Source organism: Heterocephalus glaber, unplaced genomic scaffold (assembly GCF_053883595.1).
Source record: "Heterocephalus glaber isolate CG9 unplaced genomic scaffold, H.glaber_assembly_v1.0 deba00001577, whole genome shotgun sequence".
Lineage (NCBI taxonomy): Eukaryota > Metazoa > Chordata > Mammalia > Rodentia > Bathyergidae > Heterocephalus > Heterocephalus glaber.
This window is the reverse complement of record NW_028258358.1, coordinates 7842883-7865766: the sequence shown is the minus strand read 5'-3', so window position 1 is coordinate 7865766 and position 22884 is coordinate 7842883. Positions and strand designations below refer to the sequence as shown.

At 34.6% G+C, this 22884-nt stretch overlaps 1 long non-coding RNA gene across 2 annotated transcripts; it reads left to right on the top strand.

Moving 5' to 3' along the window:
- Positions 1–1410: 1410 nt before the first annotated feature.
- On the top strand, positions 1411–20896 carry LOC101724410 (uncharacterized). 2 transcript variants are annotated; one of them, XR_002395159.2, is made up of 4 exons: positions 1411–1482; positions 15333–15490; positions 16622–16725; positions 19612–20896. It is a non-coding gene; the product is annotated as an uncharacterized LOC101724410 (long non-coding RNA). The 2 variants fall into 2 exon arrangements; XR_002395160.2 differs by having other exon boundaries at positions 1421–1551.
- Positions 20897–22884: the final 1988 nt, after the last annotated feature.

Sequence of the window (22884 nt, the reverse complement as noted above, 5' to 3'; positions counted from 1 at the left end):
TCCTATCAAAACAAAGTATTTTAAAATTTTCTTTGTATTTTCTCTTTTAATCCATTATTATTAGATAATATATTAGTTAATACCCACATACTTGTTATCCTTCTATTACTGCTTTTTATTTGCATTACATTGTGGTTGGAGAATAGATCTTGTATGATTTCACTCCTTTAATATTCATTGAGAGTTGTTTTGTCACCCAATACATGGTCTCTTCTGGAGGATGTTTCATGAATATTTAAGATGGATGTGTATTTCACTGTTATGGGGGGCAATGTTTCAGAAATATCAGGTCAATCTAGTTACTTATTTTATTCCTTTTGGGAGAAAATATGTTTATATAGTAAGTATTATGACTCAGTGGTAATAAATATTTGAAAAGTAAAAGACAGAGGGAGAATAATTGCATAAACTCTCCAATGAAGTGAAAAAGCATGTAGAATATCATATAGATAAATCATTTACTTTGTGAAAGGGGTGTACTTTTTCCTTTGATAATGAAAGGAAGTAAATAAGAATGGATTAAGAGGAAAATGAATGCATTAAAATATATCTAAGATCATTGGTAAGAATAAAGAGATTGGTGTATACATAGTTAATACTTTGAAGATATTGAAAATAATATATATGATAAAATATAAAATAGAAACAATTCTGCAATTTCTATCTTTGAAAATATTCACTATAGGAAGTTGTAAGTATCACAGCATTTTTCAATTTTAAAATTCTAACATAGATGGCTTATATCTCAGATATCTTTACATGTTGTGACTACAAATAATTTTATTTTATTTATCAAATACTAGTCAGCTCAAGATCTCACAAGTATATTTGTTCTTTCAGTCATCTTGCCCTTAATAATTCCTGGGAAACTTAAGTAAAGCTTGCATTTTCCTACAAATCCTTTGTGGCACTCACTAGTGGCAGTATTCAGCATGTGCATAGATCACCTCTTGTTATTGACTTCTTCAAGTTTATAACATTGTTCCAACTATAAACATGAGCTCCTGCTTTATTTTCCTCAAAGACAAGAATTTGATTTTTACCAAAACATTAAAGAGGATTTGCTATGAAAGAATATATATTCAAATTAATTTAAAATTATTATCAGAAATGGTTATCTTTCGAAACCAACTATAATCTAATCCAGACTTAATCCAGAATTTCTGCAAAACTTCTTAAACTTCTTTATGTATAATGTGAGTGGAACTCTTCAGTCTCCATCAGAGTCTCCAGATAGCTCCCTTCCTTGAAATCCAGGCCCCGGAAAACAAAGGAAGGGTTTTGGTGAGCTTTCCCAGTGCTGGCACAAAATAAGAAATATCTGCAATTTAAAGTGTGTTTGTGTGTGTGGGGGCGGGGAGAGGGATTTGAGTCCACGGTTCAAAGGTTTTAGCTCATGGTTTGCTGGCTCCAAGACAGAAATACCATGGCTGAAGGTAGGATGGAGGAAAGCTGCTTAATTCTTGGTGGCCAGGGAACAAAGTAAGTTGGGAAGACCACAACAGGAAGCATTTTCTCTTTCTGCCCAGGGCCCATTTCATATTTCCTGAGGTAATTTTCAGAGAAAACATCTGTACTTGTCCGTTTGTCTTCTTACCTCTGTGTATATACTATTCCTTTGCCCTGTATTTTAGATGATGTTTAATCAAGTTACATACTTTGAACGATCCATTCTAAACTTATTCCAACCTAGAACATTGTATTTCTTCTTTTCTGTAAAATTTTAAATCGTGATTTGTGTGATGTGTAATTTGAACAGTTATAGATAGACACGTGAGAAAAGGAAAAAGAGGTATCACCAGAAAGATAGGCTGAATGTGTGAATGAGATGCTAAAGCTTCTAACTTTATCCTGAAGTCAATGAAGTATTAGAGTGATAAAAGTTGAGGTTATTAAATCAACTTTGATTACAGTGTTACAAAAGAAAAACAGAGATACATGTGTTGTTTTTAGAACTTTATATTTTTTTTCTTGCCTTATGACTCAGGGACCAACAACTCCAACAACAAAAATTTCCTGTGTTAAATGAGAGAAATTATTAATTTCAGTCTTATCTTCTGGGATATACATTACTGAGGTGAATATTGGAGGAATGAAGATGGAGAACATATAAAATTCCATAACCAATCTGGAAAGACAGCTTAAATGTATTATTGGGTAATTTCTCATGATGTCGAAGATAATGTCTTCCATGAATGCATTATCTATGTGGTCATAAATACCTGATGAGGCTTAGCTGGGTATGGATGACTAGGATATATCCTGGGAAGCAGATGTGAGAAGTTTATTAATTTAGTGAACAAGGAATAATTTCTTTTATTGTTGTTGTTGATACTGGATTTCAAATTTCTTAATCTTTTGTTCTAAATTCTTTTCAATAGTAGAAATATTCAGAAACAACCAAGATCCTGAGTCATTCTGAAATATGCTTCAGTTAATTTCATTTTTTCAAATTGGTTTTGGGGACATCCTTAAGATTGAACATCATGAAACATGCAAAGATTCATGAAAAATGTTGGTGGAACTTCCAGCTGAGGAGTAGCTTCCATAGTATTCCTCAGGTGATGGATTAGGAAATGAGATAAAAAGAGATGACATAAAAAAGGTATATGTATTTTGACTTTATTTTTGAACAATAGCCATTACAAGGGAATGCTCTTTGATTGTCTATTTTAAAAATCTTCAATTACAAAATAACCCATTAACAAGAGATGTGAGCACATAAGGGGAAAGCAAATGCAAAATCTTTCTTGAAAAATAAATAGAAAATAATAGAGAAATATGTGATTTTTTTTTTACAGTTTAAAACCTCCTCCCTTGGATTTTGGATTCTCCAATAAGCTCTTATATCCTCCCTAAAGTGGTTTTCCCTCATAATAGACTAGTGTAATATTTTAAGCATTTGAGATTCTTAAAATTAGTATTTCATAGAAACTTAGAGATGAAATGGACCTTATAGATAATATTGTCTGAAGTGCAAAGTCATCATTTATATTCTTTTTCTTGGCAATAATCCAATTGATTTAAGATGTTCTAATTTTCATCTCCTTGATAGCTTTGTTATCGGATTTAGAAGATAATTCAAGTCAAAATACCCAGTAATTCAGTCCTTTACTATGTGCTACCACATGGATTTTTTAAAAGCATAATTTTATTCAAATCTAATTTATGTGAATGTTGGTAAATTCATGAGATATACTCTATTAAGCTTCATTTTATAGCAAGTAAAATTATTTTTGCATAAGAAGAAGCTCTTCATTTTTGTTTCAGAAGAAAAGCAATAACTTTCCTCACCACACTCTACACTTTCTTCATACCAATTAATAGCCAAGCATCAATTCACCCAACCTTACCCTGGGCTTTCTAGGCATCTTAAGATTTCTCAACCTACAGGGCAAAGTCTCTGTCCAGCTAGATTCTTTGCTCAGTCTTCAAATTCTATGTAAGATAATGTGGAACTTCTCTTTAATATTCTATATTAATGACTTAGTAATTGTTAAATGTCTTTTCCAATAAAATTTGAAGCCAATTATTTAGGGACTCTTACTTAATTTTTGTAGCACTATTACAGGCTGTTACAAATCCGAAACTAACTGACCGTTCTACTAGTTTTGAATGAAGCAAGGAAGAAGAGTTAATACTGGAATCATTTTTCTTTTAATGATATATTTCAATGGAAAAGGAAATCACCATCTTTACTAACCTTGCCTTTGATACCCACAACAGACACATGTTGATCATACTATCCTTAGAGTAATTCTAAGGTTAAAGGAATCACCCTTATTATCTTTATTTCCCAGAGCAAAATTTAATTTGGTGCTTGAAAATATTCTTAGTATTTCAGATGTCCTAGGATCTTTGAATTATTTTTAAAAAATGATATGAGAGATCATAGCCACCTCCTCTATCTTTACCACCTTCATAAATTCTACAAAGAGTCACTAAAAAACATTTAATTGAAATATAACAATTTAGGCACAATTTTATACTGTTTCACAAATAGGGAAGTCTAAATGATATACTCAGTCTCACAAAGCACAATACTTCAAGTTGAAACGTGTCTGTTGAACTTTGCTAATCGTGTTTTTGTTGTGCGTTACTTACTGGATTTTTTTCACAGCACATGTCTATTTTTCCCTCAGAGATTGTAAACTCCTCAAGGTCAGGATCTCACTGCCTAGCCCAAATTTGGCATGGGTGTGAAATGAAGTGATCTGACCACATGGCTCTTGTAGCATGAGGCATTAATACACTCCCTTCATATTTTAACACATAAGCAGTAGTTGAGGGCTTGGAGATCTCAATGCATACTTATTTGTAAGTCTCATATACATTATCAAATATGAATTCTTGAGTCTTCTAGCTGTGCATATTCAAGGATGCTATAAAACTTGCCTGAACATTATTGATACTGGAGGTCTCATCTTATTCACCTCTCTGCTCTGAACACATTTGACCTCTTCAGAATTCTAGTTGAGCCTGTTTTTAAACTGGGTGTGGGAGGTGTGACTGAAAACTTTTATATGTTAAAGCAAGAGACTGAGGAATTAAATCCAGGCTTTTCATTAAGTCTAACTTATTTATTCCTAAAAAGAGGCTTATGTTGTCATAGAAGGTAATCATTGCACTGTCTTAGTTCTATTGTACATGGACAATATTTGCTTAAAGGCATTGTTTAGAAGTGACATCTGGTTATATGCAACTTACTTTGCCGTATAGCAGCCAATTTGATTTATCTTTTAAAGGCACATTACTTTTCCATTGGAAAGTGACAACTTAAGTGTTCAGCAAGAATCCTTGTAGAAAGCAGTATAATAGCAAGTTTTAGTGAGGCAGGAAAGAATAACCTAGCAGGGCTTCTATCCTTTCAAAGGCTTGTTTACAAGATTGGCTCTTGGCTGGCTTGGACTTCAGGAGAGTTTCAGTACCTGAACTGTTATAAGCAGCTTATTGTACCTAAGTGATTTGTAAAAATAATGTAGTTCATGTTCCATACCTGCTTTTCTTCTTGAACTTTTGGAACATGCTAGGCAGAAGGTGTCTATCGGATTGAGTCCCCCCCCCCCCTTAGAAATCTTGGGCACTGGGTCTCTAATTAGCCTCCTTGGTAGCCAACACTTTACATGTGTTGTCACACCTAATTGGTGGAGGAATTAAGTGTATCCTATGTCATTCTTCCGGACGAAGATTCTTAGAAGCTTGTGTCTGGTTTCCTCCAGACTTTAACCAAAGTACTTCTTCCCTTGCTGATTTAGCTCAGTGAAATAAATCCTAGCTTCAGGTCAGACTATGTGTTGAATCAAATGAGTTCTCTTAGTGAGACAAAATAGGAGATGATCTTGTCAATCCTTGATAGAATAACCAAATAATTACACTTGCTAATCTGTTGGTAGCATTTGCTCTGTTCTAGCGCTCTTCAAAGAATGATATATACATGATTGTATTAATTCTCATTTCAATCTTATGATCTGGATACTATTAACACCTTTGCTTTAATTTTGGAGAAACCTAGGGACAGAGAAATATTTTGTCCATCTTTGGTAAATTACAGAACTAAGATAATGAGAATGTGGCAGCTATATGAAAATCTAGGGAAAGAGAATTCAAATTGGTGACCCACAGACTTTAATTTTTGTCTTATTTAGTTCAGTGTCTGGCTAACAGGAGGCAAACTAAATATAAATTTTATTTTCATTTCTAAATTGAAGTGAAAAAGTGTGACTAGATTGCTCTATGCCATTACTAGTATGAAATCTCCAGGTTTCTGTTCTCAACAGTGTTTTTTTCCCACATCTTATGGTATTTGATTGATGAATTATTTTTTACCATACAACCCATATAACTGTTTTATTGTGAGTGTGCAGAAAAGCTTAAAACTTATAGTTTACTTCATTGGCTGTCATGTCAGGAAAATAGTAAGAAAAATGAAAATGTAAAGAGACGTTTTCCATTTAGTTTATTGGTACATATTAGGTATACAATAGAGTTACATTCATCATTGGGATCTTATACCTTTACATGATGCATCTTGGTTTGTATTTGTTTCCCATTCCTCTGCCTTCCCTTCACTCCCTCCACCCTTCCCTATTTACAAAGACTTTGTTTCCATTTTTTTTCCTTTTCTCATATTTTTTTCTTTTCCCTTCTTTCCTTTTCCCTACCCCTCCCACTTTCCCTACTCCTTTAGACATTTTCTTTTTCACAATATCAATTATACATTCTTATTTACACTTTTAGTTTTTCACACCAGAGAAACTATTTGGTATTTACACACGTATGTCTTATTTATTTCACTTAAGAGTATAGCCTCAATGTGCATCCACTTAGCTACAAATGTCTCCAGTTTCTCATTCTTTATGGCTGAGTAGTACTCGATTTTATAAAAAAACAACATCTTCTTTATCCAGTCTCCAGTTGATGGGCAATTGGGCTGTTTCCAAGTTTTAGCTATTACAAACTGTGCCACTACAAGCATGGGTGTGCATATATCACTGTGGTATGATTCTTTTAATTCTCTCTTTTTTGGCTTAAATTCTTTTATTGGTACATTTTAGGTATACAGTACATTTACATTTATCATTGTGTGCTTGTACCTGTACATGATGTATCTTGGTTCTTATTTTTTCCCCATCCCCTGTGCTCCCTTCCCTATTTACAAAGACTTTGTTTCCATTTTTTCCTTTTCTGATAATTTTTCCTTTCCCTTCTTTCCTTTCCCCTTCCCCTCCCACTTCCCCTATGCCTTTGGACTTTTTCTTTCTATTTCAAATTATCAGTTATTCATTTTAATCATTGTAATCCTTATTTACACTTTGAGTCTCTCACACTAGAGAAACTATTCCGTATTTACACATGTGTATCTTATTTATTTCACTTAAGAGTATGACCTCAACATGCATCCATTTAGCTGTAAATGTCTCTAGTTTGACATTCTTTATGGCTGAGTAGTACTCCATTTAATAAAAAAAACACATCTTCTTTATTCAGTTTCCAGTTGATGGGCACTTGGGCTGTTTCCAAGCTTTAGCTATTATAAACTGTGCTGCTATAAACATGGGTGCACATATATTGCTGTGGTATGATTCTTTTAATTCTTTGGGGAAGATACCCAGCAGGGGAATAGCTGGGTCAAATGGGACCTCTAGACCTAGTTCTTTAAGATATCTCCGTACTGATTTCCACAGTGGTTGCACCAGTCTGCACTCCCACCACAATGGAGAAGGGTTCCTTTCTCCCCACACTCCACCAGCATTTGGTATTGGTTGATTCCTTGATAGCAGCCATTCTTTCTGGGGTGAGGTGGAATCTCAGTGTTGTTTTCATCTGCATTTCTCTAATGACCAGTGATGTTGAACATTTTTTTATATGTTTATGATTCTTTTAATTTTTAAAGTTGCATTTTAAAACATTTTTGGCTCATTCATTTATTTTCCTTCACTTTGTTTCCAAAAATATTATTCAAATTCAGAATTTTATTTAATATTTTACCTGGGGTGGGGAGGAGCAATGTTTTTTCCACACAAAACTACTTGCTTCCTATGGACCTACATATCTGGTATCATGAATAATTTTCTGAAACATACCCACCCTTATACAGGTCACCCATAACTTAAAGAGGGTGGCCAAGGTGAGATGGCAAGTTGAATAGATTTGTATAGATGGTGAATCAAGGGACAATTTGTTCTTAGGTTGCTGAGTCAAGAGATCTAGAAACTAGCTCTCTGTTAAAATTATTCATAGAGAATACACACATATTGAATGAAACACTGCCCCCACCATGAGAGTGAAGGTATATAAGAAACAGAATATCTAGAGTCTCATAGTACCTCCCCTCAAAGCACTTACTAATTCCAAAGAACAAGAGCACTTTAGTGATGAAAGCCTGCTTTCATCTTAACCAGCTACTAAGTATGGCATAACTAGTACAGGGACAAAAGCCCACAAATACTGTACTTTCTAATATGATGCAGTGAACAGGAGACAATATTGATTTTAATATTTTTTATCTAAAATGTACCAATTTAGTCTAATCAGGCATATACATCAGAGAAACTCAAATTGGGGGGATTAAATAATGACTGTACTTAAAAATGTTAAAGACTTGAACAATAAAAATTTTCTGGTAGATTGTTCTAAATCAAAAGAGAATAATGAGAATAATAAAGAATTAGTTTATGTAATATATATCTTGGATTGGATCCTGGGCCTGAGAAATAAATAAATAAATGCTACATAGTTCATTAGTGGGACAGTTTGTGTAATCTGAATAAGGTTGACATATTAGAAATCATCTTATTTTAATAAGAACTTCACAGATTTGTTAATTGTACTATGATGAGATTCTTGATTTGGGGAGATATATACTAAAATATTTACAGTTAAAAAGTCATTGTGTCTGCAATTTGCTCTATAGTAGCGCTGATACTTATTTTTTATGTATTGAGGAAGGACAGAGAATAAGGCAAATGGTAAAATATTAACTTTTAGGTGATATGCGTAAAGGATATACAATATTTCTTTGTACTACTTTTACAACCCTGTAAATCTGAGATTAATTTAAAATTTGAAAAAATTGTAATAAACAAGGTCAAAGGGAGAAAGGGTGGTAGAATTAGAGTAAAACCCTGAAGTTAGAACAAAATCCCTGGTTAAATATCACTCATGATTCAACCATCTGGTTGGTCAGGTGGGTGCCCATATTTAGTGAGTGCGACTCTGTGCTAGTTACTCTCCCAGGTGCTACACACATCCATAAGTGAACAGAGCAGCTGTGATGCTAATATTCCAGTGGGAGAAGACAGAGAAAAAAATAAAATTATGCAGTGCAATTGAGCTTGGAAATAAAGAAAAAGAAAATGCATTATAACAAGTGAAAACAAGTACACAGTGCAGACACTGGTTATCATCATAACAGAATCTTTGAAAGGTTCCTCAGGTAAATAGATGAATCCCTTCTTTCGAGAGAAAGGCTCTACTCTGTGCAGACAGTGCTATGTCCATACCTTCGCTGTACTATAGCCATGGCCACCCAGACAGCAGGATGATTCACCTGGGTTTATCAGGGAATTGTTCTCATTCCATAAATATTTTTATTTACATGGATAATATGACCCACAGCAAAAAACATGGCACTAGTTCTCTTATGCTAAGAAGGATTGAGAGTTGGTCAAAGTTACATAGATGAGTACAATTGATTTCCAGTTATCCTCCAAAATCGTGTGAGAGACCTGTTCTAGAGTTATAGACTTTCAATAACCTCACTGTCTCCTTTTCAAATCTTAGGGTCTTGCACTCAGCCTCGCACTTCCACCACATGTGAAACCATCTGACCTTCTCAACAGGGAAGGGTCCCCCCAGGTCCTGGGACACTCACCTTCATGGGAAGGAACCTGGATCTGGTTCATCAAGGCAAACCTGTTGCCAGCTACTCTCTTAAAGCTGCACTTCCAAGTTGGTAACTGTATGCTTCATTCTTAGATCTTGTTCAAGGGACTGGAGGTGGACCTGTGCCTTGTGTACTCCTCAACTAAGATGGGGTATGTCTTCCCTGGAGAAGCAGAAAGGCCTGTTCCCTGCTGACTTGACAATAAGAAGGAAAGTTATTTTACTGTGTGTTTCTTCTGTGCCAGACACATGTTGAGCCCTCAGTTCTCTGATATAAGTGCTTCACAATCCTTGTTTTACATTTAAGAAAAGGAAGGAAAGGAGTCTGAGAGAGTGGGAGTTGTTCAAGGTTACTGTCCAGTTAGGTTTTAAACCCAGGAGTTCACTCCGGTCCTAGATTATTTCCATTAAGCTGCCTTCAGCTCACTCCCACATCTCGTATCACGCTCTTTCTATTTGTTCTCTTACCCACTCTGCCCATTTACTGCTTGTCTCAGCTCTTGCCAGATTTCTGCAGATGTCTGTGAATGTTTTTCATTCTATTTGGAAACTTTTCTCTGTTTGATGGTGAAGATTTCTGGACCTTGTTTCCCCAGTACTTTATACATCCCCAGTTAGTTTCTAAAGGATGGCATAATGAAGTCCTTTTTAGAACCTATATCTACCCTGCCATCTTACAACTGTATGAATTAGGCAAATTAGACAGTCTTTCTATCTGAAAAATAGAGGTATGATAGGGTAGTACTAGCTCATCAAGGTAGAGTAAAATTAGTAAAACCATCATAATATATGGTGTGCCTGAAAGTGTCCACTGTGGTTCCTGAATGTTATCAAATTTTAATCTCTGTTTTTGATCCATTGTGTTTAGAGATTTGTTGTTGTTTTGAATCTCTATATAGTTCTCAAAAATGCATTTCTGTATTTGTAACAGATACATCTGTAATGAAATCATATTACATTTTACTATATGTATCTTCAGGAAATATACTTTCTTTTCCAACACTCATAATAATTTATGGACAATTTTGTACAGTATAGATATGCTTAATGAAGAAAGTGGTTCTCAGCCAGCTTTCCATGCTAGTATACCACCAAGATACTAGCATACTTCATCACAAGCAGCCACTCACACCATACCTGGTGATTCCCAATGCCAGAAGGTCAGCACCTTTTCAAGAGGAGCATTTAACCATTTTGATGGGACGGGGTACAACTTGAAAAATGACTTTGGATATTCCTGGTGTACTTCTCCACTAAGAAAGGACAGATATTTCTTCCCTTGAGGGAATTTGTCAAAACCTGAATGAAATGTGATGCAATTTGAAAAGCCCCTGAATTATTCTGATGCCCACCCCCACTACCCCTCACATAAATGCCTAACAAGTGGAGGTAGAGTTCATCCTGACCAGTTGAAAAATCATTGCGTGATCCCTCACATGGTATATGTATATAGAACAGCAATTGAAAACTTTTTATTGCTACCAGTTGCATAATAAATGAGCATCAAATTAGGTCAGGTAATACTGAAGCAACAAGAGTTATATGTCAGTTCCTCTTTAAATTCATGTCTTCACTATTTTAGCATTCTGGTAACATATTCTTTCCTAAAATCATTTGCGAAGCAACTTATTCTAATTAATTTTCCAAAATGATCTCACCATTTTATATATTTGTTACTTTTCTACCTGGAGAGTAACATTATATGAAAATATCAAAAATAGTGTGTTATCTTATCATAAATAAGAATAACTTATATTTATCATTCAAGTGTATGTAAAGCTCCAGATTTTGTATATAGGTATGTATTATATATATATTTAAATGGCTTATCATAATATGTACATATGGTATTTAAGTGTGTGGAGAAATACATGGCACTGTGCTTGGGATTAAGCAAATATTAGGTGACTTATCTCTTCTTCACTGTAAATGCAATTAGAGAAGGGAAATTGGGAATATTGAAATGTGGCTCTGTTTAGATGACCCAAGAGAAGAATTAGGGGATAAATATAAATATCTTTCCATGCTAGATACATGGAGATGGTAATGATGAGGAAGGAAGCAAGCTGAATAGACCGTGGAAGGCCAAAGAGAAAGGCAAAATAAGGTGTACATGCAAGAAGTGCTAACTTCAGGCCTCCATGACAATTCAAAAAGATCATAGCCCCTCTCTTTTAAGTGAGACCTAGGAGAAATGAAACTCACATTTACTGGTAGCCTTACATGGTTAGACACTTTGCTTACCTCATCTCTTTAAAACACCTTTTAAACTACCTCACACACACCCCTCACACCACCAAAGAACTCTATAATGTAGACATTTTGAGTCCTGTTTAGTAGAAAAGTGAGGTTCTGAGAAGTGGAACAACTTATTTATTCTAGCATGTTCATTCTCAAAGGGATAGCACTGGAGTTCCACAGTGGCATATCCACCTTAAAGACCAAAGTCCAGGCTTAGTCTTTTGTGTCAAGACACCTCCCTGAGCTAACAGCTCAGTAGAGAGGGAGAAATAAAAGAATAGCCCATTTAGCCTAAGTCAGATCTCCTGATCAAAGGCAGGACATAGCCCCAAAAGGAAAGTTCTTTGATGTACACCCTTTCCATGAAAGTTCATGATATACACTCTATAAGTGAAAGCATGGATACATATAGGCATAAGCATAGAAGCTCTCTCATTCTAGCCTTCAAATTCTCGTTCATCAGTGACCATTGGGTAGCCTCTAGTGATCAGGTTGAGTCAAACATAAACCTCCGGGCTTCATTTTCCTTGTGGCTTATATAAAAGACCTCCTCATAAACTATTCCTGTGCTCTGAAGAAATGGCATCTAGCCAGATGTCCTCAGAGCCACTGTCCCACAAGCTTTACCCAAGTAAAGACCACCCTCGCTTCTCTGTTTAAACTTGTAAACTTCAGTAGATGGTCATGATATCTTTTTCTTATGGTTACATGGATGCAGAGTTGCCTCCAGGCCTCCCAATTTATCATATATTTTTAAAGATTGTGGCAAGTCCTTTTTTGAATTTTGAAGTTTACTGACCAATCTTTCCAAAATATAACTAGGAATTATGTTGTGCTCACTTGAGCACACACACAAAAAAATAACTGATAAAAAAATACTGAATCAAACAGTAGCTATGTCAGAGTGTATATTACTATGGACAACTGAACTATGCATTAGCTTCCTTTTGTTATTATAGTAAATTACCCAAACTTAATGCTTTAAGACAACACAAATTTAATATCTTACAATTCTGGAAGTCAGAATTTCAAAATTAGGTTAGCAGGTCTCTGTTTCTTCTGAAGATTCTAAGGGAGAATTAGATTCCTGCCTTTCCTTTTCTAGCCTCTGAAGGTTGCCTGCAATCCTTGGGTTATGGTTCCATTACACTTTAATTTATGCTTCTATTGTTAAATCTTCTTCTCTTACTCTGATCTTCATCTTTCTCTGATAAGAACCTTTGTGTTTACTTTGGAACCATCTGATAATATAAGATAATTACACCAACTCAAGATTTCTATCTTAATCATCTTTCTCAAGTCCTTTAACCAAATAAAAAAACACATTTATAGGTTCTAAGAACTAGAATGTGAATACCTGTGAGTATCATTAGGAAATAATTTTCACCTAAAAATATCAGGGAGAAGCAGAGAAAGTTTGGAATATTGAAGTATTGTGTGGGTGACTAAAGAGAGAAGCCAAAATGCAGGCTCCATTAACACTCATCAATGATATCACAATAGGGCATTAGAGAAATATATTGATGAAATATGCATTGCAAAAGATAAATAGATTGGATTAAGTTTGCTCAAGTTCTATTAGACACACTAATGAAAGCTCCCATCATGGGCTCTTTTGAAAAATTTGTTGATAGCTTAAAATGTGAGTAGTTACTCATATATCATTATTATAAACTAACATGAAAATCACACTAATCTGTGTATACGTGACTACATAATACACATAGACATATATGATTATTATATTTATATATATATATACATGTACATGTGAGTTAGATATGTTCAAATAAGAAGAAAACTCCAAAGATTTTCTGAATTGTTGCCGTTAAAAAAGTACAATCACACCTGTATTATCTTGTTTTGTTTTGCTTTGGTTTTTGGTACCAGGGATAGAACTTGGGACCTTGCGCTTGTGAGGCAGATGGCAGCACCACTGAGCTAAATCCCTGGCAGTCCTGTATTATTTTGATACCAGCACTATCTTGCATTGTTTTGAAAAGCAAGGAGGTGCAGTATTAGAAGTGTTCCAGCCCATCCTGACTACCTGGAGGTCTCACATATCACTGTACTTAACTTGCCAGCAGGTTGTTTAGGAACACACATGTCATCGAATGGACAGTGTGATGTCATCAGAAACACCAAGCATTTAAAAATGTTTCCATGGTCCAGTATTTATTATTGAACTCAAAAGATATATATGCATCAAAGTTTGAAGTCCATATTTATGAGTTATAATGTGCTCTTTTTTTTTTTAAGAGTATAGTATTTAAATACCTGGAACAAGGATTTCATAACAAAAGGGCAAGCTAACCTTACTAAATGCCGATTACTCTGTATAAAATAGAAAAGGAAATAAAGCATTTTTATAAAATGTATCAAATCCTAAGAGTGCTGTTAAACTCATTAAAAAAAATGAAGTTAGAGAAACTGGTCTTATTTTTTTTCACTCCCAGTAGAGTTCATTTCTACTTCAACAACTAAGCCAAGGTCACATTTAACTCACTTCAATTTCACCCAGTGCACAAGCTAATGTCAATAGTACAGCTGCCATGCAGAGCTAAAGACTGATGGTTAGACAAAGCCATTTACACAAGGCTGGGTCTTTCATCTTCTCTCAGCCAGTGACATAAGAAAGCACTGAGGTTATTCTCAACTAGAGACGAAAACTAGCATATTAGAAAGAATGTTATTCTCCTTAGCTGTCACACAAAGGATCTGAAGAAATGTAGAAATGTTTTTTTTCTTCCTCCCCCCTCTGGTCATCTGGGGAGATCACAAAGTGACTCTAATAGCCTTCACTCTGAAATTTTCACATGGTTTAAGTGATTGCCAAGTCTGATATTTTCCATTTACACTTCATTGCCATCAGAAAAAGAAAAAAAAATCAATATACCTACCTACTCAAGTGTGTCACAGGATGAGCTTATAAAAGAAGACATCAGTCTTTTTAGGGCATGAAAAATATACTTATTCAAATATATCTTATTTAAAATGACATAAATTGCAGTGGTTAGTCAAGATTCGATTTCCTCTAAAATATAAGATTTAAAATATTCCTTGACTTGCCAGGAATCAGAATCCTTCAAGTTGTTGATATATACAGATGTACTTGTTTTCTGATGGAAGTCATTCTGACTGTATTTTATTTTAGTGCATTAGTGACTGCATTTATTAATTTCACAGGAACTAAGCACCTCATTTTATGAGACTAAACAAGGTAGTAGTTTTTTTTATTTCCTTCTTCTCAGGAAATAATTCTATTTTGAACCTTACTTTTCTATTATATGGGTTCTTGTACTTCTAGTTTTATGTCTTAGAAAAAAAATGAGAATGTTTCTTTATATTATTCTAATAATATTGTACATTAAGATTCTATTCTGTCTTAACTTATTTTAACTATTCAACTTCTTTATGCAGAAAAGGTGTAATGAGTTCGGTGTAACATTTCAAGTGCTTTTGTTAAAACCAGAGGTAATTTTAACTGTCAAAGGAACATCCATGTCAGATTGGTCTTTCAATTAAAAAGTCTCATGTCGAGTTTGAGTGCTATGACTATGTGTTATATACATGCTCTATATTGCGGATATTTAGAAACTTCCTTTTCAGGAATTCCAGTCTGAGATATGTGGTAAAAAAGGGACAGGATTGGTAGCTGTGCTCTGGGTTTCCTGAGTTCGTTCACTGCTCAAATGTCTCCCTCCTAGACACTTTACGGCATGTAGAGAGCCTCACTCAGTGCAGCAAGAAACTGAGAGGATCAACCCAGTCCTTCCAAGTTAAGATATAATATTCAATGTCACCTGTCAAGGAGTTCTGAAACAGTGATGGAATCTTCACTTTCCCACGATTACAGTGCCAACTGGTAGGTCTGCAGGTTCTTATATTTATCTCTGATGCTCAATTCCTACCCTCAGGATAAGAACAGTGAGCCAAAAGACAGAGAGAGAGAGAGGGGAGAGAGAGAGAGAGAGAGAGAGAGAGAGAGAGAGAGAGAGAGAGAGAGAGAGAGAGAGAGAGAGAGAGAGAGAGAGGGAAATTCTGTTCCTAGGGTCACTCTCGGACTCAGTTCCACATGTGGCAGTGCAAAACACTAATAATTTGAGTTACTAGGCCGTCCCCCACAGTTACAAGTATTTCAAGGTCAATTTATCAATTTAACAGCTTCATCTTCTTAATCACTAAACTTCTGTCTCTTTGAGCTTGTGCTGAAAGACTGTGGCTGCTAATTAAAATGGAGCTTTACTAGCAAGTACACAAATTAGATCCTGTCAGTAAGTTTATTCTAACTATTGGTCATTTCTAAATGCCTTTTTAATCCCCTAATTTTTACATTAAAATTCAAAAGCCTAACAATCTTAATCACCCCTACATCAAATTCATCATTAAGAACAGGAAGCCAGATGGTATAATTTTGATTTACCGGACTTCAGCGTGAATTAATGTACTGAGTGCCGATAATGAATACATCAAACCTGATATTGCAGAAACCTATGAATCTGGCATGTTAAATTAATAACACACTCTGCACAATGAAAGCATGTAAGCTCATATAAAACTGAAGAGTAATGGCCCTTTTATTTTAAATGGTCTTTATTAGCCTTCCGTTTTGACTCTTAAGAAAAAGATGAGCATTTTGTTTAGTAGTATACATGTCTCCTATTCAACTGTTTTTCCCCAATATAAAACAACATGAACAAAATCAGGATGATTAATAACAAAGCTGGTCTTGAAAAATTTGCTTCAAGGATTCTCAGAAGAGCTGCTAGTTCGGCATTTATTTTGGGAATTGTACATATTAGAGAGAGTTGGGAAATTTCTGTAAAATATTACATACTGTAAAATAGGATGTTACTGTTTTCTTACACTGAATAAATTGCTCATAATATATATGTCTGGGAACCACTCTTACATATTAAACTTTTTTGAAAGCAGACACATGCTATTTATTAATTTTTGTCTCATTACCCCTAACTGTATATTGTTTTATTCCCAGAAATAAAATAGAACTTATATTCAGTCATGCAAGTCACGTGTGCAAAAGACTGTCCACAATTGGTGACACAGGGTTGTTTCACATAAACATTATTGACACTCAAAGTAAGTTAAAACTGTTGTTTTATGATAATATTTACTCATACCTCTGATATTTTACTTATATATTTTATAGAGTATATTTTTATTTTATTGACTTGCAGATAATTCCAATTTTTATTAACACTCGAAGATTTAAAATAAAAAAATTCATCAATTAAGTACAAAAAAAATCTGTGGAGTAAATCAAGACTTAAAATATAACATTTTCTGGCAATTTGGAATTCATATAAAATAGTGTCATCCAGCAGAGCAAGAAATATGTATTATTTCCACCTGAATTTTCTAAAACAGAATTTATTAAATCAAACTGTGGCTGTTCTGCAAGAATGCTGGGGTGTTTTTCTTCCATACTAGAGGCAAGATTACAAATCGGCTGTCCAGTCTGAGCCTGCAAATGGTCCGGTGTAATATACTTTGTAAATGAAGTCTTCTAAACGCTTGAAGTGGTTTTGCTTCATATTCCTAATACATATCAATAGACAATGTGGAGATCCAGAAGTGTGGAGGGGAGCAATCTTTGCTTTTGACTTGACACTATCTATAATGGTATTTGAAGATGGTGAAAATGCCTATTTTACTTTTAAAGTGGTGATAGGTGACCAAACGCTGCAGGTTAACAACATCAGCTGCTTCTGAGTTTCAGGGACCTTCGTTTTTCACTGCTATGTAGGTGCACCAAATATTTCAAGCAGTCTGACTCTGAAATGAAGACAGTGCCACAAATAGGGTAATGTTAAAAAAAAATGGTACAAACCTTACCCTAAGTGCTATTTTCTAGATAACATTGCTCATTGGTTCAATCTATACTCACACTTGTAAGACAGTATAGAGGATAATTTGTATCTCTTAGAGATACAGGACCAAGATTTATTACAGAAAAGGGAAGGGATGTATTAGTGCTTTATCTTAAGGCTAGGGAAAATAAAAGCACTTTTGAGGCTCCTGGTATTTATTTTTGTGACTTAGCCTTCAAAAATTGTGCTTTTTAATAAAGATTAGGCTTTTAAGAAGGACACCTTTAAACCTTACATCAATTTGAATGGAGTAAGTCGGTTATTTCTGGCTGAAAATTTTTCTTACTCTTAAATCTATTTAACTGAAGCTCATTTGACAAACCTATTATAAAATGAATAAATGCAGCACTGTGTGATTTGTCCACTGTCAACATGTTAACACACTTTATTTGAAGGTAGATTGATGGAGGGTGGCTGAAGGAGTTTACCCTCCTGAGTTAAAGAATAGAAAACCCTTTTTTTCTGGGTTTTTTTCCTTTTTTTTCTTAGAAGTTCACAAGAGTAGATATACAATTATCCTCGACTTGCTGATGCAAAGGAACAGAGCATTTAGTTTCTTGTCACTGTCTCTGAAATTCCTAAAGGTACAATTAGCATTTCATTTGACATAATGTTGAAAGGTTCATAGATTGATCTTCCCTAAAATGCAGCAAGAATTTTTTGAAATGCAAATTTTGACATTTATTAACTTTTATTCCAGATCTGTTTATAGACTGTAAAACTGTGCATACATTTAACTCGAAGAAGCTAAAAGGACAATGTTTAGGTGGATACTCTGTGTTATAATAAAAGTCTATTTTATTGTTTCAACAATGAAATTTTTATTATCAGAGATTTATGATATCAGCACAGCAGTTTTTACTGCATGATTCACAGTGTTTTTATAGATGTATATTCAACAAAACAAGGAGAAAAATTGTTCTGCAGAACTCTCTCTCAGGAGTGCATTTCCCCATTGAAATAATGTCAGCAGTTTTCCACCTTCAAAGCCCTATGTTTTCAAATCAATTAACAATTCTAATTGTGCAGGAACAGTTGTTCACTTAGCTTGGCAAATGGGACAGGAAACATTATTTCCTTTCTTTGCCGAAAATGAAGACTTTAATCTTCTGAACCATATTTAACATATAAAAAACACACAACCCAAAAGTTAGACAGCTTGAAACTCAGTCTCTTCACCAGTGCCTTCTGCCTGTTGGTGTGGCCACCATTAATTTTCCATTCTTCCTCCAACCTTGCTGGAAGCCCAGAGTAATAACAGTTTTACATCTGTGTGTGGACAAACCATCTTCAGATTCATTTAGGCTTTTCTGTAATCAGATATTTTTCTAGCCAGGCAGTTGTAAGAGTTATTACTTTTCTGAGGTAGCACCGTACACATTGGCTCTGACCCGAGTTGCAACACTCGAATGCAGATCTCTATCTGCCAGTTGGAAACAGCTGACATGGCAGCGTGGAAGAGCTAGATCTGCTCTTTCACTTAGAGTCCTAATGTCATTTTCACTTAAAAAAATTTTTATTGGGATTAAAGTGCAGCTTGTAAGATATTGAACAATGTGGTTCATAAAACAAGGAACACATGCAATCTTCTAAGACATTATTAAATATGTACAGTTTAACCTTTTCTTTTTACAAATGTACATTTGAATTATAGCTCATAATGTCTGTCTATATTTATAAAATACATAAATGCTATGATTAAAGGAGGAGATCTTCAGCACTTCAGCTTCATTGAAAAAAAATGTCTTTTATTTTATTTTCAGTATCTTAAAATTATTTAAATAGATACTTTTAGGAAGATGGCTTACATTCCAGAATGATTAAAAGGCCCCCAACAAAATAAGGATTTCCTGATTTACTCCCTCTCCAATTTTTAATTTACTGCACTGGTTTGGATGAGTCTCAGTATGAGTGACCTATGGCTCATTATTCCATTTAGATCAGACTGGTTTCAAAGCACACAGATGCTATTTTTATCTAGTAAGGATCCTAAAATTTCTTAATCATGTTGCTTTAAACATCATGCTATTGCAAATAAACCTGAGGTTAATCATTTTGCCCAATAAAAATCAAAATATGTTGTTTGTATTCACAGAGATCAAATGTGCAGGAAAGCTGTGGGTAAACTAGGCCACCGATGTGTAGACTTTGTTCTCTCAGTGGAACTTCCACAGCTGATTGAAGTGGGATGCATTTCCCGGCTGATCTGGTTTAACAGAAAAGTGCAAAATCACATTTTGGTCTGTTGGATTTCACATGCTTCTGAATGCAGCTCAAGATCATCAGTCAAAAATCCCTTTGGCCAATGAGAGTAGCAAATTCCAAGGCAGTATAATGGATAATAAAGTACATTTCCAAGCATATTTTCTAATAAACATTGAGAATAAATAACAAGGAAAATTTTGTACAAATGTATCATTATATTCTCTTTGTGCTTTAAATGAAAGGAACTTGATATTTTAACCATATTTATGTGTTTGAAATGAAATGTCTGTTGCATACTCATATATTATGGTCATATCTCCACAACCTTCAAAATCTTATTCAAATACAACTTTATGATCAACGATCTCTAAATGAGGAATAAATGCTCTCTTTTTTTCCCCCATATTTATATAACACTTTTTAAATGTCAGTGTAATTGGACTTACCATTTGACTTCAAATGATTCCTGTTCATGTGTTACAAGCCAGATTTCACTGTGAGCCCTTTGAGGGGTCACACTATATTTTATACGAGTATGTGCCCTCCTTTCCCTGGGAGTTATGTACAGAGTGTGCTCCACAATAAAGCAGTAAATGACTGAGCGCACAAGCAGATGGTCATACAGGACTAATGCATAGCAGGTTTCTCGACCTCAGCACTGTTGACATTTTGGACCGGCTAATTCTCTGTGCTGGGGGCTGTGCTGTGCAGTACAGGATTTTAGTATCATTGTTGGCTTCTGCTAACCAGATGTCATAGGACCCTTAACCCAAGTTGGAACAACCAAGAGTTTCCAGGCATTACCAGATGTCCTCTAGGAGATATAAGCATCGCTCCTTCCCACATTCAATGCCTCTGATATAAAAGTGTGTGTGTGTGTTTATATGTACGTGTGTGCATGTACACATTCCAAAATGCAGAAGGAAACCATGAATTATTAACACAATCTAAGAAATATTTGGTCCCATCACATCATCTATTGGTTGTGGTCACAAATCTTCCTGGCTGTTTCTTTCCCACCTCCACACCTCTTCCTAAGTTCCCCTTAACACATATGTAGGTTCTCACTAACACATCCATTTTGGGGTTTCTGCTGAAAAATGTTCTCATTTTATTCAGGAACTGTGAGCTTTATACCCACATTCACTTTCCCATATGTGATTTTGAGAACAGTGTCTAGGTAATAAAATGAGTTTGGCTTGGCTTGACTAAGTGTAGTCAATATTGTACATATATATATATATATACATATATATATATAGATACACACATATAGATACACATATATATATACACATATATATGTGTATATATATATATATTTCAAACAGCAGTAAAAGTGTAACTATGTAGCTTCCATGGGGGTTTGCTTGCATTATCTAGTTTCTTGATTTATACCTGTGTATATCCATCCATATTTGAAAGTACTTTTAATACTGAGTAAAATACTAAAAAAGAAATGGAGTAGTAAATGTGGAGATTTCAGTGAAGAAATTATATCTGAGGAAAGAAAAACTAAGACAGAAAGAAAATCAGAAGGAAGGGAGAAATGCGGAATGTCTCATCAATAAAAATTAGTCATGGTTTGTGTGTCTTCCATATTATTTCACAATTTCTCTCTAGCTTGAGCCAGATGCTTTTATCATTCTCTCTGCATACTCATCAGACCGTTCTTCGTCCTTCTTCCTCCTTTACAACTTTTAACATTACTACTGGTGTGCTTATTTTTTCATGCTATTTTAAAATATAATTATACCATGCCTAATTACCAAAAGAAATCATATGATTTAAGTGGGAAAACAAATAAAAATGGAAGTTTCAGGAGTAATTATAGGAAGAATAAATGTAATAAAAACCTTGAATAGCTAGTCAAAATTATTTATGTATTAATGTAGTCATTCTGAGAGAGAGAGAGAGAGGAGAGAGGCAGAATTATACAGATTTTAACAATATATCAGATATATCATCTTAGACTTAATAGGGAAAACAAAGTCAAAGAAGATGGATGTAGCAGAGATTAGTAAACAGAATATATCCCAATAAACCTTATATACCTACTAGAAATGGATCACAAAATTAGTTCTACCTTTCTTGCAGGTGAAAAGGTATCCATCGTGGGTAAGATTCAGTGTCCTTTAGAAGAAAAACAGATCATTATTTAGAAATAGCAGAATGATATTTTATTCTGACATGGGAGAAACATTTATGTTTTTAGAAGTATGGATTAATTATAACAATAAAGAACTAAAGCTAATCTTGTACTTTTCAACAGCCAAATACTAATTGAAACACTAGATCATATAGTTTTAAATGTCCTCTCAAAAGCATAGAGTATAAACTTAAATGGAAAGAAAAAAATATTTCCCTGTCACCAAATTATAGGAAAAATTTGTCACATGAATGCTCATGTATGAGACTTCGGGTTACATGATGTTCAAAGTCTTCCACTAGCTTTTGCAAAAGATGCAGAATGGCTCTCCAAATGGATGAATGACTATTCTTCAAAAATGACCTTTTATAAAAGCTGAGGGCATAAAATTAAATCATAATTCAGTGAAGGCATTTTTCCAGAAAATAAGATAATATAGTCCAGGTATATTACTTTCCTATGCCCTCACCTAGGTCAGTAATAGCATTTCAAGAACTTTGAAGGAATGGAAAGTTAACATTCCTTAGATCAATGGTCCTCAAATATTTTCTGTTCTAGCCAGTGCTGATTAACTCAACAGGGAAAGCATGTCAGAAAGAGGAAAAGGATAAAGCAGAAAAACTGGAAAGAGACTGTTTTAACTTCTGAATATGTGTAAATTTTGCTACTTTGGACAGTTTCCTTTTTCTTTATTATAATTATTTAATTTTTAAGCTAATGTCAATGGAGACCATGATATTCTCAATGTTTTGGGTTTCTAATGCTGTCAGTAAACCTGAAGAATAGGATTTTCTTCCATCCGTAATAGCAGTGAAGATACGGTTCTCCATCTGGGCAGTTAGGGCTGTTGGCAGGTGAGGAATTTGAGAGAATGCGAAAGGACAGAATTGGAGGAATGGAGTCTTCCTGAGTACCCAGTTTTTAGCAGTCCATGTAGGATCTGCAGAAACATTTAAGGTAATTGTCAAAAGCTTCCCTATGCTGTCAATCTCCCTATCTAATTTATAAACACTG